The 18,780-nt window shown below is 41.0% G+C and overlaps 1 protein-coding gene across 1 annotated transcript in view; it reads left to right on the top strand.

Annotated features, from left to right (window-relative positions):
* The first annotated feature begins 8,947 nt into the window (after positions 1 to 8,947).
* The window catches only part of si:ch211-149e23.4, a 29,446-nt gene continuing 19,613 nt past the window's right edge, over positions 8,948 to 18,780 (top strand). Inside the window, exon 1 of the mRNA XM_036559013.1 lies at positions 8,948 to 9,072. The gene's annotated coding sequence lies outside the window, so the exon portion shown is untranslated. The remainder of the gene's footprint in view (positions 9,073 to 18,780) is intronic.

Raw genomic sequence — 18,780 nt, 5'->3', positions numbered from 1 at the left:
GCATTTTATCTTAAAATTGACATCAACCACCCCCCTACCCCAACCTCCCCCCGTCCAAGCTGAGTTGGTATAATCCTAAGTGAATGTAAATCCTATTCAAACGATACCATGCTCACCCATGGGAAAAGATGTATGAAGTTAAAGAAACATGCAGGTGAAGGGGAGCACGTGGAGGCTTAGAGCAGAAAACTGGAGGGCAGGCAGCCTGGCTCGGGCCGCTGTCTCTCCGGAGCAGGAATTCCAGAGACGACTGCTGTGTGTGTACCATGTGCTGAGCATGTTTTGTTTGGTCTGCCGGTGGGCCTGCCGTCTGTAGGCAACATTGTATTTGCAGTGGCTGTAGTGTTGTTGTAAGGATTTTAACACGTTTGTCCCACCTGCTTTCTGCTGTCGCTCAAGAACAGGTGGACAGCAAGAGCACATGAGAAGGCAGAAGGAGCTGGATATCACGCTGCAAATGAATGCTATGTGGAGTCAAATGGCTTGATTTACTGCACTGGGCCTGAATATGTTTGTGTGTGTGTGTGTGTGTGTGTGTGTGTGTGTGTGTTCTGTTCTGTTTATGGAAGCCAAAGGTCTCCACAAATATGGTAAATGTTAGAAAAAAGACCTTTCATTTGATTTCCTTGCATTTGATTCAGTTTGGTTACTGAGGTTCAAGGTTCAAATCTTAACATAGCATTATTCGTTGTTTATTTGTTTCCTTTTACCTTTTGAAGCTCTGTGAAAAAAAAGTAAAGAGTCCATATCCTTTTTATTATATTTAATTTTTTTTATATTTGGAGCACTGAGGCTAATGTAGCTAACAAGTAACTAAAGCTTATATCCACCAATTAGCATCATACACAGGGCAGGCCTAAATCATCATACACTGTGAAATAATCTTAACTCTTGTGAGGTGTTCGGGTCTGTGGGACCCATTTTCAGTGCATACCAAAAGAAAAAATGATGCGATTTATTTTTATTTCAACCTCAGATTCCTTGGCCTTTGCTCATTTTCTGTGAAGAACATATAAAATATCACATTTTCAATGACTTCACACTGTTCAGCCCTACACATTTATATTACACATGTGGTGTTGGGGTGAACCTGTGAGGAATAAAAGTGTGGAGGTGCTGTGTCTGTTCTCCTCCTTCATGGCCTGCTGTTAGTGTGTCTGTGTGTGTATGTTTTTGTATTTGTGTGCTTGTGTGTGTGAGGGTGGACAACATGGACTGGCTGCTGACTGGCTACAGCTGCTAAAGGAGAACCCTATGCTGGGCACTTGTGATATTTTAAACATCTGGTATTTTACATAAATTGTTATGATTATTATTAAAAAAATAAATAATACGGTGGGTCCACCAGACCACTGAGTAACAAACACCACACAAGGGTTAAATAGACTTCATTATGCGCTTAGCAAGTATTAGCACTGTTTGACATACTGTTTGCTATAAAACCATCGAAAGTGCAGACAAAATTAAGATTTTAAGTCTGCTGCTACTATTGTTTTTCACTATGCAACATAGTTTTGTCCATTTTTATAGATAACAGTATGGCATACAGTGTCGAACTAGCACTCTAACTCACAATTATCTGCTCATAGTATCTCATGATTTTGTATTGGATGTTTCACGCTATCTCACAGGCCCAATTTTCATTAGCTGCATAATACACTCAGGTGAATTAGTGCTTAGCTTATACTTGTTAAATGCCCACTGATGAGAGCAGTGATTGAGACACGCATGCTGTAAACCCTTTTCACTACTGTTAAACTGTTACACAATGGCTGAGAGGGAGATGAGGCCGACGAGTGCTGGTGCCAAACCTAATAAATTACATATGATTGAACTGGAGGGGAACAACCAGCCTTTTAAAGCTATTAAAGGCAGGCAGCATGAAGTCCTAATTACAGGGACTTAGCACTGGCCTGTGCTGCACTCCCGCGGTGACGGTCAGGAGTTAGGGCCTGTTCCTCCCGCTGGGCTGGAGGAAGGAGAATAGACTGACCCCGTCACGGCACTGTGAGGCGCCCGGGTCAGAGCAGTTAGATACCAGTGGGATTTGTCCAAGAGAACTTTACTGGGGCTGTGAAGGCAAATGTAAAGAGGAAGGTAAAGTCAGTTTATTGATTTCCATTAGATTTGTATTTAACATTACTTTAAAAAAAATTCAGTTGAGAATACATGCATGTAAATTGCTCTCTGTTGTTCTACTGTCTTAAGTGGTTCTTAGCTAGGAATCTAGTATTTCCCAGCCCTGGTCCTGGAGTGCCTTGAAAAATTGGAATTGCACAGTTTTGGAGTTCCCCTAGAACAGGGGTTTCAGTTAAGTTCTCAGAGAGTCCCATTCAATCCTCATTTTTGTTGTATTCTGTTTCCTTGGGAGTATGTGTCGACTGGTAATGACCATCTGGCCAGCCTAAGTGTGGTCACTTAGTGGGTGTGTCTCCTACAAAAATGGGTGTGATGTAATTGGAACAGAAAGTTTTAAAACATTGGTGGAGCTGAAATTCACAAATATTATGTTATTATTAAAAACCCATTATTGACCACCATGATTTTGGGAACTTAATGCTGAAATCCTTTAGTTTGTGTTCTTGTACAGGCTTAAAAAGGAAGGTCCTAAATGTCATGACTTGGTCTTTGGTACTAGAAAAACAGTGTTAATTGGTGTAGATGCGTAACAGTGTGTCGAGGTTCTTTGAATTTTACGAAGGTTGTTTATTACACTGGATGTTTCAGAAGCATCCATTGAAAGGTTCTTTAGGGAACCAAACCCTTTGCTTTTAAGAGGATAGTATTGTGAATAGAGGTCATAACCAATAATATAAAACTAATGAGTTGTTTGACACAGAAAAACATCATCTAGGCCTTCTGGAAGTCCTAGATTACATGACTGTGAATATGAGTGACATCTAAATCAATGGGCTGTAAGAAATGCTAACCAGCAGCGGCAGCTCTATAGCAGCCCCACTGCTGAAAGTCACTGTCAAACTGCTACAAGTTAAAACATATGCTAATGCGTGTGTCACAAACTTAAAACAAAACATGGATTGTCTTTTAGAAGCTTCAGATGTCTGTTAATTGACAACAGCCAAACAAAATGTCCATGCAAATCTCTGTCAGCTGAGTGCTAACAAACAACTACAATCCCATAGGAACACTCGCAGAAATTAGCACTGTCATAGAGGTGTTTTTTCCTAATGTTTTGACTGTGTTTTGACATTTATGTCATGCTAATATATTAGTTCCATAGCAGGATGATAAGTCTTAATAACTGCATAAATATGCCTTGAGTTTAAGGGGTAATTGGCTGTGGTTGTTGAGGGGATGGAGTTCTCTTGTAATTCAGCACATAATACACCACATATCCTTTTCATTGCCTCCGCTGGGAATGAACGAAGGAAAATTTTAATAGCTGTCAGTGGACCCTAACACACCTGAGTCAGGTAACATGCCCTTCTCTAGAAGCAATTCTGAGAAAGATTAGCCTCAGCCAGAAGTTATATGTTGCAGAAATAGAAAACAAATGCCCTAGGAAGGAAGGAACAAAAAAGCCAAACAATCAACACCTCTTAATCCAGGCCTTTCCTGTCTTTGCAAAGGTTTTTCTTCCTGGCAGCCAAAACGGACTAGTTCAAGTCTCTTATCAGCATCGGATTGAGTGGAAAGTCGTGTTTCTTCATGTTACTTTTAAGAGGATAGTAGCTATGGACCTGCTCTCACAAGATTGGTCGATATGTTGATAGTCTTAGACCTGTAAACTCGAAGGAACCTTCAAGGCCTCCTAAGCCTTCAGAGAAGGCCTAATGGTTTCTGAGAACTAAAAAATACATGTCTGTATTTTTACTTCATTTTTATTCAATAGAGTCATGCTTGTATTTAAGCTCTGCGAGCATTAGACTAGTATTACTCCTGTTTCTTTGTTAAGTATGGATGGAAAAAAGAGGGTCAAATTCTTGAAACACTGCAGACAATTGGCCAATCAGGAATGGTTTTTCCTCTGTGGTGTCTATGTATATATACCTAAGGAAGCTCTCCTATTGGTTAGGGCTTCAAGAACCGAAGAGAAGGCCTAACGTGCTACATTGAACATCAGTATAATTATGAAGTGTCAGAGGGGTGAACCAATCGTGTTGATTTCTAATAGGTGGGAACAATTTCATGAGAAAAAACGTACCCTAGGCCTTCTGGAAGTCCTAAATAATGTCACTGACTGTGAGTCGTGACTCAATCAGTGGGTAGTAAGAAATGGTAACCAGTGGTGGCAGCTTTATACCAGCCTCGCTACTGAAAGGTAAAACATCCTTTTTATTGCATCTGCTGGGAATGAATGGAGGCAAACTTTAATAGCTGCCAGTGGACCCTAACAAGTCCTTCTCTAGAAGCAGTTCTGAGAAAGATTAGCCTCGGCCAGTCTGTTGATTTCTCATGATGGTCTCAGCAACTCACATTTCACTGAGGTTGTCCAAAACGTGGTTGTGGGAATACAAACGCCCTGGAAAGGAAGGAACAACAAAGCCGAGGAAATGATCAACACCTCTTAATCCAGGCCTTTCCTGTCTTTGTAAAGGTTTTTCTTCCTGGTTGCCAAAAACCAACTAGTTCAAGACCCTTATCATCATCAGATGGAGAGAGAAGTCATGTTACACCCTTTGAAGTAATGTTATTTGCTGGCACAGCATTGCCTGACTTTATGTATTAACTAAACATTATTGGTCTTGCTCCTGCGTGAAGAGCATACTCTGGGAAAACTTTCAAAGGCAAAATCAAGATAGAGTGTACTGTGTTTCTTGTTTTAGCGTGACATGGTTTCGGGGGTGAACTCGAAATGCTCATTACACAATGCACGACACTGTTGTTGCAAACCCTTCCAGAAATTCTTACCACCAGATGCTCTTTGGCATCAGTGCTTCTTTGCGTGCATCCTATTTGGCTGAAGTCGAATGGACAAATCTTTCATTCAACAAACGACAGTTTGATTCAGTTAACCCTCTTTGGACCTCATTGTGTATGCTACGAAATGCACGGTACTTCTTCTTCTTCTTCGACTTCTTAGATTTTGTTTAGTTATTTGTCAGGCGTAGCTAATTGAAACAAGCAGAGGAATTCTCTCGGAAACGCGGGTTCTAAATTTACATTATTTGGGTCACAATTTATTTTGATAGACCCCACAGATTATCTACAGATGCTCAAACTATTAACAAACTCTCTCTCTGGTGAAACTGAGTTCATTTTCTACAACATTTGGGTTGACAACAGGCTTAGGACTGGGCTTTTGTGATGGAAGGTGAAGGTTGGATTTAGATTAAGGGGTAGATTTAATAAGGTCTAATAACTTCACCTTGAAGTTCAGTCGTATTTCATAGGTTTTTAAGTGAAAGTTACAGCAATGGGGACAACAGGCCTTCTAGGACTTCAGAGAAGTCCTAATGATTTATGTGAAATTAAAAATATATGTGTCTGTAATTTTAAGCTCATTTTTATTTCATGTAATCATCATGCTTTTTGTATTTAAACTCTGCAAGTATTAGTAGATGTGTTGTTTTTCTTGTTTTTGCCAGAGTTTTGACCTTTTATGTCCCAAACAGAAAGGCCTAGCTTTAATAGTCACCAATGGTTCACCACTGAGTTGAAGATGAGCACCTGCAAAGCATCTACAATGAACCCTCAAAAGTATTGCAAATTTTTCTTGTGTTGTTTATTTCTTGACACTGAAACAAACGGAAAAATGGTCTGAAATGACCTGAGGCAGTCAATAAAGAATGTAAATCGAAGGTAATGTACTTTATTATATAACTGTGATGTCTTTCCCATAATATGAAACTGCAGAATGTTAGAACTGGAGCAAAGTCTCTAAACAATGAAACAGGATATAATGGTTAGTCAGCATGATGCCGTTGCTGCAGTCTTGCAATTGTTTGCAGGATCCCTTTGAGGCAACACTTCATTTTCAGACAAATTTGAGACGTAAATCATTGAAACAGGACCAAAAGCCCTTTAGAGCTCACGGCTGTAACCCCACCAACTGTAAATCACACGCTTATATAGTGCTCTCAGTCAGCTCTGTCTACAAGTAGCTGCTTTGGGGCCTTCAGAACAAAGGCTCTACGGCAGCTCTGTGCACGCCCCCCCCCACCCCCCAGGAGCAGCACTGTCTGGACGCTCGGCCACATTATTAAATTCACCACTGGCAGCGCTACCTGGAGGGCCCATGTATTCGTGTCACTCCAGCGCTGGGGGGATCGCAGGCCGGGAGCCGTGACAGCGCACTTTCATTTCGGCCTGCTTGTATAATAGCAGAACGCAATAAAACTGTCTGGCCCCACGTCTGGCTCCAGTCAGGCCGTTTTTATTGACCCAAAAATTCTGGCCCCAAAGATTATTAGGAGGGGGAAATGTCACGCTCAGAATAGAATCGCATACTTCGGGTCGAAACGTTGGACACCATTAAGCGGTCGACGGACAAGTGTGAGTCACTAATTACATAGCAGATAAGCCTTGTGTGTTTTAATGAGAAAGCAGGCGAAACAGAGGCTCCCGTAACACCGCAGTCGGGGGCCAAAGGGCGTCCCAGCTTGACGTCTTGAGTGTTTATCTTGGCAATCGCTAATTTTACGTGAGATGACTGTGCATATGAGCATTTCGTTTTGGTTATCTCTTAAAACTTAATGGCGTCATTTCGGTTTTCCCATTGCCGGTTGTTGGGAGTCCTGGATAAAGCTCCAAAATCCAAATGAAAGCTGGAGGAGATGAGAATGCCAGGCCTTCCCACTGTGGCAGTCTGTCATTTAGCAAAGATTGAGGAAAGTCCTTTTTTTGTCGCAATGTGTTAGGCGCCACAATTACAAATTCTCGACTGAGTGTGGACCACAGCTCTCATTCCACAATGTATTTTCCCCTCTGTAGCTGCATCAGAAAGGAGAATCAGGTGTCTTTTTTTCTTTCGTTCTTTTCAGTTCTTGCTTTGCTTATTGTGAAGAAACATTGTGCCACATTGCGTTTGTGAGAGTCATCATTACAATATCTTTTTCCCTGTTCCTTTTTTCCATAATTTCCTGTTCTTTCTTCTTTTAATTACAGATCAAGGAGACCGACAGTGCTCTAGTGTATGCACGAAAGGGACATAACTAATTTCTCGTAATTAACCTCGGCCCATTAAGAAAATCGATTGCGCTCTCAAACGTGATCCACTGCGCCTGGTTTATACAGGCACAGACCCAGAACGGCGTAAAGAAATCTGTTCTACACAAACTGGTAGACAGCAATCATTATAACACTGCTTACATGAAAACACAGGAAGCAAGACGATCTTGGAATTCCTTCAAGATGCCCCATCAAAGGCAACAGCTGCACGGTTGGAAATGGCAGTGAGTTGGAAGTCAATGTGTTCAGACTTTAGGAAATATACTTTAACCCCAGTCAAACTAATGAATATAGAAATCAAATATGACAAATAAGTCCATATACAGCAGTCCCCATGCATATATCATTAGACATCTCCACAGTCTTCTTGCTGTGAGGGTATGCTTTATGTGGGCAGGAAATACGTTTCTTAAAATATCCACCCATGGTACAATAATCCGAGGGTGGACCACCTAGATTATTGTCCTGCATACTAGGTCTAACTAGTTTTTAATTCCCTCAAACAGAAAGACAAAATGAAAGAAATGAACAAAGGAAAAATAAGTAAATCTGAGTGCAAAATTAACACTGAGAAGTGGCATTTTGTCTTAACCTCCGCTTAACCTCCGGTGGGCCGCCCAGAAATTGCTGAGCAAAACACCAGTGAGCCCCCAGCTTTGCTGTCAATGGGTCACCAGTGGCCCACTATCCTCTTGTTATCTAGGATAGAGTTACTAGGAGTTTAGGATTGTTTATTAAGTCAAACTCGTCAAAAAACAAAAAACAACTAGCAACTGTCAGTAAACTATCATTAAATAGTCTAGCTCAAGCAAGCATTGAGTATTAGCTTATCAGAAATCCTCAAAATTTATGCTGCCCCCCACAGCTTAGCCCCCTCCTTTCACACATAAGCAGAGGCCTGAGCTTGGAGGTAAATGGGGAATTTGTGGTAAACCTTTGAAAAAATTATAACCCATTCAGGCTACCTTTGCTTAACCCCTTAAATGGTCAAGGCCCGCTGGCAGGCCCGAAGTTTATTACACATTTCTATAACCTATGAATAGCTCAGTCGGTTTGCACTGAAGTCCCTGTGATTACTGAAAAATAAGCCTTAATATATAATTAGCCTGGGATTTTAAATGGGTTAAAATGAGTAAAAAAAACTGCCCAACCTGTGAAAAGTGGGCTATGGGAGCTTTTGCTTACATGCTAAGGCATACTAAAGATGTAGCTAATCAGCATTGCTCCTACTCTTTTCAGTCAGGAATATCTGCAGACTCTCCTTGCCAGCATAAACATTGCCGTTGATGCACAGCATGCCCTTTCTGACCTTTACAGATAGTTGACTTTGGAGTCATTAAAGTTGGATCAATAATGCAAACGACTTGACAAAAATCTTGCAGCAGTGCAGTGCAGTGCTCTACATATGCAGTCTGTCTCTTGCATAATTACAGTGACTGCTTTCATGGGAAATGGCCCATAGTTTATTATAGAAAATGTGCTGATTGTGGAATTAATCGTAGTTTTACTTCACCTATTTTTCAGCAAGGCATTAACACTGCAGTTGCAGTGCTTCTTACCAGTCAGTATCACTGCTGCTGCTGGTGCATGTGAATAGCTGTTACCCATAGATGGCAGTCTTGAACTGAGATCAACACAGTAGGTTATTTACGATGTCTGTGCCTTCATTTTCCTGCACAAGCAAATGCAACAGCACAAACTGTCGTGATTTCTTTTGAAGAAAGCCTGAAATCAAAGCTGAAATCTGAATGTCCTGGTTGAAATATGTGATGCCTATATGGCCAGTCAGTGCAAAGTGCTGACTATGGACTGAGAATGTCCCCTGGGGTGGGCAAGATTAAAGATCATTTGCTGTCGGCCTACCAAGAGAGATCCTTTAAGTATGATTCAGCTCATAAAAAATATATTGATTTGCAACTCCTCTTCATCTCCTCACTGCAGGTGAGCAGTTCATCCTAGTCTTCTTGGGTTACATGTGAGTCTTGTGTTTCTGTGAGCGGCACATAATAGTGTGAGAAATTCTCATATAAAAGTAGGCATAATTGTAATTATCTTTTGCATTAGATCAAGGCCGTCACAGCAGTGTCAACTCAACTCTATTGCTTCTGGTGATTGATATCCTCAATCTCCAGCGCGAACATAAATAACATAACAACAGATCCACTGCAATCTGTCTTAGTTCAAGCGTGTTTAGTAAAATGAGCAATTTAAAATGCTTAAACCAGCCTTGCATCTACACTCATTGGTAATTTTATCAGGGACACTTAACATATTGGTGCATTTTGTAGGTGAGTGTAGTTCATCTGTTGCTGCACTCTCAATGGAAAGATAACACCTCCACTGATCACTGACCACATGTTATTTGGGTGGTGGACCATTCTCAGCACAGCAGTAACACTGACATGTTAATAGCATGGCAGCTTTTTCTTTGCACAGTTTGCATTAAGCAACCTCTAGCCCTTCAGCAGTGGTCAGTTTTTGATTATATATATATATTTCAGCTGATTATATATATATATATATATATATATATATATATATATATATATATATATATATATATGTGTATATATATTTTTTTTTTTGCATGAACTACTCTCAATTCAGCAGTGTTACTGAGGTGCTGCATTTTCACAGCAACATCCAGTGATACACTAACATGCCACTATCATATCGGTGTCATTTCTGTGCTGAAAATGGTCCACCACCCAAATAATATATACTCAGTGGTGGTCCTACGGTGGTCTCTTTTTACAAAGTGCACATATACACTCACTGGCCACTTTATTAGGCACACCTACATTGTTTCTACACTCGTTGTCCATTTTATTAGCTCCACTTTCCATATAGGTGCACTTTATAATTCTACAATTACAGGTTGTAGTCCATCTGTTTCTCTGCATACTTTGTTAGTGCCTTTTTACCCTGTTCATTAATGGTCACAACCCCCACAGGACCACCACAGAGCACATATTAGATCGTTCTCAGTACTGCAGTGACACTGACACGGTAGTGGAAAGTTATGTCGAAAAAGTGGGTGGAGTTCTCTGAGGCCTGTGTGGTCACATTATTTCTCATCTAGCATTAATAGTAAACACAGACAACAGTAGCAACAATAGAGGAGCTTCAAGTTCTGCTTTGCCTTTTACTCCGCACTGGTTTTATGTGAGATGCACAGACACACACAGTTTGATCAGTGAGTGGTTTGCTCCATGTAATCTGGCTCAGCAAGCTTGGTACCCCAACAAAAAGGTAGCCCAATTCAGCATGGATACTCAGGTACACTACAGCTAATTGGGCAGTGAAAATGACAACAAAATGTGTGATCACAGATGTGTAACGATACGGCACCGTACCCTGCCACACTGGTTGTTGGTCCACCTTGTAGATGTAAAGTTATGTAAGACATTAGCACAACTGTCGCTGCACACTGTGCATTAGTAATTCTACAGTTGTGAGCTTCAGGCTTTTTGGTTGGTGGACTATTCTCAGTCCAGCAGTGACACTGAGGTGGAGGTGAACCCCAGTGGCACTGCTGTGTCTGATCCACTCAGAACAGCGCAACACACACCAACACACCACCACCATGTCAGTGTCACTGCAGTGCTGAGAATGATCCATCACCCAATAATACTTGCTCTGTGGTGGTCCTGTGAGGGGTCCTAACCACTGATAAACAGGGTAAATCCCCATTTACTAACAGAGTATGCAGAGAAACAGATGGACTACAATCTGTAATTGTAGAACATAAAAAGAGCTATCTATATGGTTAGTGGAGCTGATAAAAATGGGCACGTTCTTGAATGTTATTGTGTTCTCACATGGCTACATTCGGTGTTTACTGTAGTAATGAGACAACAGTCTGAAGATTTACATTGAAAGCCTTTCATTTTTACCATATGTCCTTGCTGACAGCAGGCCTGGACGTATGCTTCAGTTGGGAGTTAAACTGCATCTGTAATTACATGAGTAAATTCACCAAGTGCATGTGCAGTGGCTGATTGTTTTGCTTGAGCTTGGTTGTGATGAAAATGTTCCGCTGATATCAACTCTTGGCTGAGGTGTGTGTGGACTCCTCTGTGTTGGAGGCAGGCATGGCCAAGGCTTCCCTCTACATTCTGGGTTATGTGGCAAAGAATGGCAGAGGCCTTAGCCAGGCATGGTGTGCAATACCTTGGCTCCCTGTCCACTCTGGACACCCACAACTGGTCCATCTGCTATAGAGCTGGCAGGATGCCAGTTAGTATTGGGTATATGTAAATATGGCCTTCAGTAGTGGAGTTCTATTTATAATATGCATGCCATGTTTCCACTAACAAAATTGCATCAATATGAGAGCTAAAGCAAAGTGTAACAGATGAATCACTATGGTGGTTGTGCAGGGGCATAAACTTGAGCCCAAACCCAACCCATTCCTCTGACTTTGAGACCTGACTCGAGTGGTACTGCTAAATTTGAACCTGGTCCACTACCCAAATAATGTCAGGTCAACAGCAGTCCTGTGGTCAGAAACTGCCCAATGATGTATGGCATAGAGAGCAGTTGAGCAGTTGACAAATTGTGCTACAACAGTTGGGCTACAGTCTATTTATGATATGCGTGCCATGTTTCCACTACAGTCTGCAACTGTACATATACACTATCCACTGTGCAGAAGTTTGTAGACACCTTCTTCTGAAATCTAGAGTATTAATATGGAGTTGGCCCTAATTTTGCAGCAGTAACAGTCTCTACTCCTCTGAGAGGCTTTAGACTAGATGTTGGAATGGTGCTGTGAGGATTTGATTGCATTCAGCCACAAGGTACCTGGCATTAAATAAGGAACTGATGTTGGATGAAAGGTTCTGGATCACAAATGCCACTGGATGGGACCCTAAAGGGTCTGGATGGTGCACCTCCACTCTAGATAAAGCAGTTCCACTGCTCCACAGCCCAGTGCTGGAGGGTTTTATACCCCTCTAGCCGACACCTGACATTGGACATGGTGACCTAAGCTCTAATTAAAAGGAGTGTCTTCATACTTTTGGACATGTAGTGTGTATAGTGGACCTAAGGTAGGTAGACCTTATAAGATGGCCATAGAAGGTACATCTACTACTGTGGATGTCAAATGTATATTCTCTTTTCATATGTTCTATTCTGCATATTTCCAGCCTGAATCAGACATAATACTCAGGAATGGGTAAATGTCCTCATTCCACCTTGATGTCTGAGAAAAAGTATCATCTTCTGGGACAATGGACATCTCCTGCACTTCCGAGTGATGTGATTTGATATGGGTTTGCAGTGATCCGATATACTCAGTTTTAAGATAGGCACGAGCCTCTAAAGGATTTCTTAGTAGTGGCACCACAGGAACTCAATCTGAGGTTAGTTGGCTCACACTCTTCCTGTTTACTTTAGTTAACTAGCAGACTGCAAAGTGTGTGTGTGTTTGTGTGTAAGTGTGTGTGTGTGTGTGTGCATGCAAAAAATGTGAGACATTCTTCAGGCCAACAATCAAACCCCCTTACACATATTACAGTGTGTGAGAGACAGTTTGATTGTTATGGTTTCTGATTGCCTTACAGTTTCCACATTTAAATGGAAACAGAAACGTTTTCTGAATGTCAACTAAACTTTGTTTTTCTATTCAATAGAGTTTGAGTTTGTCAGTGCCTGAAAAGTTGCAAAAACCTACATTTTTGGAGGGGGGAGGGCATTTACACTTAAATTTAGTGTTGTGACAGATTTTCCTCATGTGCCTCTTACACAAAACTCAAACAAATACATTGTTTTCAAAAGAAATGCTGCTACTTTTCAGCACTGCAGAGAAAGATGTTGAGAAAAGGCTACAGCCTTTCTAAATGGAAAGACGCCAACTGCTCTATATGGCAGGGAAATGTGATCTCGCACAGATAAAAACAAAAGTTGTGACCAAAACTTATGTGACAACAGTTTTTTGCAGGAAATGACATCATTACATAAAGCATTTTTATCACTAAAAGTCAATTTGATGAAAGCAAGCTGCTAGGCAGCAAAAATCCCCTTTTTTAAATGCAGTTGAATTTTTTTGTGCAGAAAGCTGATGGAAAATGTTTTTAGATACGGATTCTCTCAGATCATTCTCAAAATTTTCCGCAGCATTTTTCAGCAGTGTAGGGAATGACCAGTGCTACAATACTCCTATGACATTCACAATGTTATATGATAACAGTGGTGTATATTCTAGCTTAAACATTTGAATCTTTTAACGGACATTCACGTAATTCAAATAAATAACTTGCTGCATGTGTACTTCTACAGTGACGCAGTTTAACTTGCCCTGTATGTTGATCATGATCGACCAGTCGATCGCACAGTGCATGTTGGTAGATCATGCCTCATTATAACAGCCTATCAAATTTCAACACTACTTCTGGCGGCAAGCAGGTCAATGTGATTGAGTGATGTAAAATGTGGCCACTATTTACTGCATGTTACCATAGCTATGCCGCAGCCAGCCTAAAGCACTGCTGTAAATGTATCTCTTTAGTGATCTAGAATGTTTTCATTTATTGGTGGTCAGTTCATGTAGTGCCATTTTTGTGTTTTTCTTTTGTAACCTACGCTGACTCCTTCAGAAGATAAGTGCGAGACCTAGAAACCAAAAACTTACCTCTTCCATGAAGAGTGGGAGGAGAACTAATTTTTTCACAGTGTCAAACTCCAAATGCATCTGCTTTTAGAAAAGGTTAAGACAGTTTTTTTTTTTTTTAAGGTAGATCATGATGACCTGTTGACTGGAAAAAGTAGATCTCAAGCCACAAAAGTATGGGCACCCCAACTTAGAACTTAGGCCAGCCTACTACAGTCAAGGCAGAATGTACACTATATTGCCAAAAGTATTCACTCACTCATCCAAATCATTGAATTCAGGTGTCCAATCACTTCCATGGCCACAGGTGTATAAAACCAAGCACCTAGGCATGCAGACTGCTTCTACAAACATTTGTGAAAGAATGAGTCGCTCTCAGGAGCTCAGTGAATTCCAGCGTGGTACCGTGATAGGATGCCACCTGTGCAACAAGTCCAGTCGGGAAATTTTCTTGCTACTAAATATTCCACAGTCAACTGTCAGTGGTATTATAACAAAGTGGAAGTGATTGGGAATGGCAGCAACTCAGCCATAAAGTGGTAGACCACGTAAAATGACAGGGTCAGCGAATGCTGAGGCGCATAGTGCGCAGAGGTCGCCAACTTTCTGCAGAGTTAATCACTACAGACCTCAAACTTCATGTGGCCTTCAGATTAGCTCAAGAACAGCGTAGAAAGCTTCATGGAATGGGTTTCCATGGCTGAGCAGCTGCATCCAAGCCTTACATCACCAAGCACAATGCAAAGTGTCGAATGCAGTGGTGTAAAGCGCCGCCACTGGACTCTAGAGCAGTGGGGATGTGTTCTCTGGAGTGACGAATCACACTTCTCCGTCTGGCAATCCGATGGACGAGTCTGAGTTTGGCGGTTGCCAGGAGAACGGTACTTGTCTGACTGCATTGTGCCAAGTGTAAAGTTTGGTGAAGGGAGATTATGGTGTGGGGTTGTTTTTCAGGAGTTGGGCTCGGCCCCTTAGTTCCAGTGAAAGGAACTCTTAATGCTTCACCACCAAGAGATTTTGGACAATTTCATGCTCCCAACTTTGTGGGAACAGTTTGGGGATGGCCCCTTCCTGTTCCAACATGACTGCACACCAGTGCACAAAGCAAGGACCATAAAGACATGGATGAGCGAGTTTGGTGTGGAAGAACTTGACTGGCCAGCACAGAGTCCTGCCCTCAACCCGATATAACACCTTTGGGATGAATTAGAGTGGAGACTGTGAGCCAGGCCTTCTCTTCCAACATCAGTGTCTGACCTCACAAACGCGCTTCTGGAAGAATGGTCAAAAATTCCCATAAACACATTCCTAAGCCATGTGGAAAGCCTTCCCAGAAGAGTTGAAGCTGTTATAGCTGCAAAGGGTGGGCTGACATCAAATTAAACCCTATGGATTAAGAATGGGATGTCACTCAAGTTCATATGTGTGTGAAGGCAGACGAGCCAATACTTTTGGCAATATAGTGTCGATCAGGTATGGAAAAATTGATAACAGCAACCAGCAGTCAAATTCTTCTGGTGAACTCTGGTGGTCAGTGATGACTACACAAAAAACAAGGATGTATGCTGGTCAGTATTTTTTAAGTTGTGAATTTCAAATTTCAAAAACATCCTGCTTATTACAGAACATATATAAAACCGAAAATTTAAATGGCAAGCCTGCAACCTGATCAGGAGCTGATCAGACAATTATACTCTCTCACACTCAATGTGAAGGTGTGTTTGCAAAGCTTTGACACTCCCTTTGGGCCAGTAACATTATGGGCTAACAAGAAGCAAGTACGCCTCATTAAAAGTTTAGACTTTTTCAACATATTTGGAGATACAGACATCAAGTCTTCATTTAAACAGTGTTGATAGATAAAGGTGATATAATTCACTGAGAGTCTATTGTTGCCATCCTTTATACAATTTAAATAAACAGAGATGCAGTTTTCTTAAGTGGAAAAAGTAAATACATGTTAAATTGAAATTAGGTGATAATCAATGATTAGAACACTGTTAGAGAATATCTTGGAGAAACCTGTCTTATTTAAACCTCAGATATCTGGTCAGGTTTGCTCTTTGTTATTGGCGTGTGTGGCATCATCATGCCTAGATAAAAAGATGATAGTTTTCTGTTTCTGGGTAATGATGGACCTTTCTCGCAGTCGCTGTATCAAACCTCTGCCTGCACCATTTAACAGTGGCGAGTCTCCCTCAAAAAAACCCAGCAGGCCAATAGGAGAGCAGTTGGCGTCTCTGGTAGCCCCCTCCAACATGGGCGAAAGGCTAGTTTGATTTGCCCGAAGTACATTATGCAAAAATTGAAAACTTTTTATGACCTGGCACATTTGTCGTAGTGTATATAGTTTTCTGCTGCCCAGCCAAAATCTGTGTTTCTTTGGTCTATCCTTTTACTGTGAAGTGCGAGGAAAATTCACTGATGCGCTTTTAAATGCCTTATTTCCAATGGGATTATCATTGGTTGAATAAAGAGTTTGTATAATAATTCATTGTCACTGTAATGACTGTCTTTGGTTCTTACAGCAAGAAAAATGGACTTGAATATATTGTGGTGTCGGCATTAAGTAAGGAGAGGCCATGATTTCCAACATAAGAAGCATTCTTTATTAAACACCAAGGCAATAAGGCACATACGAAACATGGAATTCACAGGGGAGGTCACCACTAGCCACAGGCTTCACCCTCACGGTGACCAACCCCAACACAAACACCCACACCCTCAGACACAATAAATCACATGTAACACACATCTTTACACTCAAGTCCCTTTTTAGAGGGGTGCGCGTACTATGAGCCTCTAGCATGGCTGCTCGCATGACCACGCCTCCCAAGCTTCTCAGAGGCAGCACCAGCCATTAGCAGGTCACTACAATACAATTACATTTGTATATTAAATTCAGATCTGCATACAGGACACCACAATATCATAATAAATGTGTCTATAATGCTATTGTCAAGTACGGAAAAAATCTGTATGTGAACTCTTCCATAAATGCCATCACAAAATGCCCTTTTGAAACACGTCAGCCCCTGACCTCAAAGATGCTGGTAGCATATTATCATAATTATGTCACTATTTATCACTAACCGGTCAGCTTGGTTATCTCATTATATCAATAGGAATAGGAAATAAAGAGGATAAAATTACCAGATTTTAGGAAAAGTATTTATCTAACATAATTTAAATTTGAATTTGAAATTGAACTAATTTAGCTAATACTTTTCTTTAGAAAGGTACCCGTTAGCTAGAAATGAGAAATAAAATAAATACAGTGACATTCATAATGTTTGGGGCAAAGGCAGGTTTGACTCTATACTCCACAGTTTTAGATTTGTACTCAAATATTTCACATGTGAATAAAGTGCACATTCTCAGATTTTAATAAAGAATATTTTTATACATATTAGTTTTACCTCATTGAAATTACAGCACTTTTTATACATAGGCCTCCATTTCAAGGCTCCGTAATGTTTGAGATATAGGGCTTCACATATGTTTGTGATTACTTAGGTGTGTTTAATTGCTTCATTGGTGCAGTTATAGGAGAGCTTTCAGCTTCTACTCTTGATTTTTTGTCACCTTTGAAGTCTGCTTTTCTGTTTGTCAACATGAGGACAAGAGTCATCTCAGTGAAAGTCAAGAAAACCATATAAAGGCTGAGGAACTAGAATAAAAAAGTAAGACAACAGCCAAACATTACACTAACCAAAATTAACTGTTTAGAACATTATTAAGAAGAAAGAAAGAACTGGTGAGCTTAGTAACTATAAAGGGACTGATAGGCCAAGGACGACCTTCACAGCTGATGACAGAAGAATTTTCACCATAAAGGAAGAAAAATCCCAGACTGACAGATGAGAAACACTCTTCAGGAGGCAGCCGTGGATTCCTCAGTGACTATTGTCCACAGAAGAGTTCATGAACAGAAATACAGAGGCTACACTGCAAGATACAAACCACTAGTTCGCCACAAAAACAGGAAGGCCAGGTTAGAGTTTGCTGAGATGTACTTAATAGTCTGCACAGTTCTGGGGGTCTTGTGGACAGACGAGACCAAGATTAACTTGTGTCAGAGCAATGGCAAGAGCAAAGTGTGAAGGCAAAAATAAATTGCCCAAGATCCAAAGCATACAGGCTCATTTGTAAAACATGGTGGTGGGGGTGTTATAGTGTTATATATGTAACTGCTGACGGCAATAGCAAAATGAATTCTGAGGGGTATAGAAACATCTTATAATTTCAAGTTTCAAGGCGCTTCATCCTACAGCACGACAATGATCCTAAACACACTGCCAAAGCGAAAAAGGAGTTTCTCAAAGCTAAAAAGTACAAAATTCGTAACTGGCCAAGTCAGTCACCTGATCTGACACCCATCAAGCATGCCTTTCACATGCTGAAGAAAAATCTTAGGTTGACTAGTCCCTGAAACAAGCAGGAGCTAAAGATGGCTGCAGTACAAGTCTGCCAAAGCATCAAGAGAGAAGACACTTGAAGGTGCAGTGTGTAAGATTAGTGGCATCTAGCAATGAGGTTGCAGACTGCAACCAACTCTATACCCCTCCCTCATCCCTCTCTTTCCAAGTGTGTAGTAGAACCTACAGTGGCCGCCAGGTTTACTGGTATTGGCTGTCCCGACTTTGTTTTGCTTCTTCATGCTTTTGCTTCTTTGACTCCTCCCGTACTTTTTCTTGTGCCAAATGATAAGTATGATCCAAATGACGTGAATTCAGTGCGCAGTAGCTTTAGCTTAAATGTAGCAATATTCATATTTCAACTCTTTAACGACCTCATAATTCAGAGGATCCAATGATATTCGAGAAAAGAATGTTCACAGTACAAAACGTATCGGGCTCTGAACATTTTTATTTAACACAGGGTGAAATAGAGGTTTTTTGATGATTTTTTGAAAACCCTATTCATTCTGGCCATAAAGAAATGGAGCTTAGACCCGGAGTCTAATATGGGCATGAGAGCATGGTGCCGACTACAAAATGACGACACGACTACAGTGGTTTATTACTGCTGAC

The sequence above is a fragment of the Colossoma macropomum genome, unplaced genomic scaffold, assembly GCF_904425465.1.
Source record: "Colossoma macropomum unplaced genomic scaffold, Colossoma_macropomum, whole genome shotgun sequence".
NCBI lineage: Eukaryota > Metazoa > Chordata > Actinopteri > Characiformes > Serrasalmidae > Colossoma > Colossoma macropomum.
This window is presented reverse-complemented; position numbering and strand designations above follow the sequence as displayed.